The sequence below is a fragment of the Bubalus kerabau genome, chromosome 3 (assembly GCF_029407905.1).
Source record: "Bubalus kerabau isolate K-KA32 ecotype Philippines breed swamp buffalo chromosome 3, PCC_UOA_SB_1v2, whole genome shotgun sequence".
NCBI lineage: Eukaryota > Metazoa > Chordata > Mammalia > Artiodactyla > Bovidae > Bubalus > Bubalus kerabau.
The window spans coordinates 14703619-14706956 of record NC_073626.1 but is presented as its reverse complement, the minus strand read 5'-3'; positions in this window follow the sequence as shown (position 1 = coordinate 14706956).

Below are 3338 nucleotides of genomic sequence, written 5' to 3'. Positions count from 1 at the left end.
GAGATTCACAAAACATAGACTGTAACACTTCAATAACCTCAACGAAGTGTGGGAGTACAATCTAACCTTGAGAATAGTTTTAAAGAACTATGGTTTGTGACTTCCTGGCTCATACGTGAACTAAAGCTTCAGGCAAGGTACTTCCAAGTTAAGGGTCTCCTGGTCTGTGTTTATGTCCCATCTGTGGGCTTCCCTGGTGGCTCAATGGTAAAGAATCTGCCTGCCAATGCAGGAGACACGAGTTCAATCCCTGGCCTGGGAAGATCCCGCATGCCTCGGGGCACCTCAGCCCGTGCGCCTTGGCTACTGAGTCTGTGCTCTAGAGCCCAGGAGCCACAACTGCTGAAGCCCAAGCATCCCAGAGCCTGCACTCCGCAACAAGATAAACAACTGCAATGTGAAGCCCGTGCTTGCCTCAAAGAAGCGTAGCCTCTGCTTGCTGCAACCAGAGAAAAGCCCAAGCAACGAGGAAGACCTAGCACAGCAGAAAACAAATACGTAAAATAAAAAAGCCCCTGGTGGCTCAGCTGGTAAAGAATCTGCCTGCAATGGGGGAGACCTGGGTTTGATTCCTGGGTTAGGAAGACCCCCTGGAGAAGGGAACAGTGACCCACTCCAGTATTCTGGCCTGGAGAAATCCATGGAGTGTATAGTTCATGGGGTTGCAGAGAGTCGGACACAATTGAGCAACTTTCACTTTCACAAAAATATTTATGTCCCATTTGTGATGGGTGGTGCAGACACTAACAAAAAGTGTGCTAACCTGCTTATAGCTGATAGTTTGGGCAAATAGAAGTGAAAATATGATCAACCTCATTTTTTTTTTAATTCAAGTGTTTATCCAGACTTTTTTTTCCAAGAGATGATCTATAGTACGGCTTCTTTGGTAGACTTACACACTTCAAAGTATTTAAATTGCCAAGGTTCAGTCAATAATATTGAAGGTTTGCACCCCAGGCCCTTACCAAAGAACTCAGCACTTAATTGGCTGCCAAAAGCACAGTGGAAGCAATTAATATCAAGAGATGGTTTAAAGGGCATGTTATTTAATTATTCATTTCCCCAAATCCTTCCATTTCTGTTTCTGCATTCTATGGGACCTAAAAGTAACCATATTTTTCAATCGGGGTGGTTTTTCAAACTTTAATGTACCAGGTTCCTGGGCCCCGTCTACTCAAATTTTGAATGAGTTTTTCTGGGATAGGATTTAGGAATTTGCATGTGTATCAACTAACACCAGCTTTCCCAGTGGTTCAGATGGTAAAGAATCTGCCTGCAATGCTGGAGACCTGGGTTCGATCCCTGGGTTGGGAAGATCCCCTGGAGAAGGGAATGGCAACCCACTCCAGTATTCTTGCCTGGAGAATTCTATAGTCAGAGGAGTATGGGAGGCTAGAGTCTGTGGGGTGGAAAAGAGTCAGACACAACTGAATGACTAACACACACACACACACACACACACACACAAATAACACCAGGTGATTTTGACCCACATGTACCAGTGACCATGTTTGAGAGACTGGATATGAATACATTGAGTTTTCCTACATGCTGTGTTTTGATAGATTATTTGGAAGATGGAATGCAATGCAATTTCCTACGAAGAAATTTTTGCATCTCTTGCAAAACTGTGGTTTTCATGATGCTAGTCAATATTTCTTATGGATCTTTTATATAAGAAATTATGCGACAAATTTGTCTGAGAATTAGTGAAGGAAAATGTTTTCCTTTCATGAAAAAAATTATTTTCCTCCAATTAACAACAAAAAGAATTTTTTTTTTTTTGCCCTGGAAGATAATATAGGAAGCTCAGAGAACAAATAAGCATCTCATTGCAAGTTTGCAGCTGAATTTTTTCCTTGCTTCTTCCTTAATGTGGCTTCTGAACATTCTATCTGATCTAGGTTTTAGTTGTTTTGGTGTATATGTTGTAATAGTTGTTTAGTTGCTGAGTTGTGTCTGACTCTTTTGCAACCCCATGAACTGTAGCATGCCAGGCTCCTCTGTCCATGGGATTCTCCAGGCAAGAATACTGGAGTGGGTTGCCATGCCCTTTTCCAGGGGATCTTCCTGACCCAGGAATTGAACCTGTAGCTACTGCCTTGCAGGCAGATTTTTTTTTTTTAAACTATCTGAGCTACCAGGGAAGCCCAATAAAAAACCAAGCAAAGCAATTAAAAATAACAAAAGATTTGAATAGACATTTCACTGAGGAATTTATATGGATGGCAAGTAAGCATGTGAAAAGATGCTCAACATTGTCACTTGGGACATATATATTAAAACCACAATGAAATAAACCTCCTGGAATTGGGAAAATAACAATAATAAAGGAAAAACTGATAATACCAAGTGCTGTTGAGGATCCAGAACAACTATCCTATATTGTTGGCAGGGATGTAAAATGGTGACAGTCCCTTTGGAAAACAGTTTGGCATTTCCTTAAAAAGTTTAATACACTACCTGCTCCAAGAATTTCATTTCTGTATGTTTATCCAAGAAAAATGAATACATAATGTTCACACGAAAACCTGTAGATGACTGATTTTGACGGCTTGGTTCATAATTGCCTGAAACCGAAAACAGTTTAAATGCTCTACACACTGCTGGTTCTCCCATACAACAGAAGAAGGAACAGACTGCTGGTATATGCAATAAAATGGATGAATCCCACATACGTTATGCTAAGTGAAAGAAGCCAGGCTCAAAAGATCACATAGCAGATGATTTCATTTATATGACATGCTGGAAGAGCAAAACCTATAGGAACAGGAGACAGATCAATGATTGCCGTGGGCAGAGAGAGAGGCTGACCACACAGGGACACATGGAATGTTCCGGGAGGGTGCCCTCACTGTTCTGCATCTTGATGACGCAGTGCCTGCGTAACCATATGCATTTGCAAAGCTCAGAGAATTGCACACCATGCAGAGAAAGTCTTACCTGTGTGCGTGTGAAGTAGCTTCATTCGTGTCCAACTCTGTGCGACCCTATGGACTGTAGCCTGCCAGATTCCTGTGTCCAAGGGATTCTCCAGGCAAGGATACTGGAGTGGGTTGCCATTCGCTCCTCCAGGGGATCTTCCCGACTCAGGGATCGAACCAGCGTCTCCTAAGTCTCCTGCATTGGCTGGTGGGTTCTTTAACATTAGCACTACTTGGCCGCAAGTTTTCTTTTCCATAGCTCTGGTTACCTTCTTCCCTTCTAGCATATGTTACTTACTTATAATGGCTGTCGTTGACGGTCTGCCTTCCTTTGGTAGAATACAAACTCCCAATGGCAGGGGTCATTTGTATTTTTGCTCATGGATGTATCCCAAGCACTCAAAATATACCTGG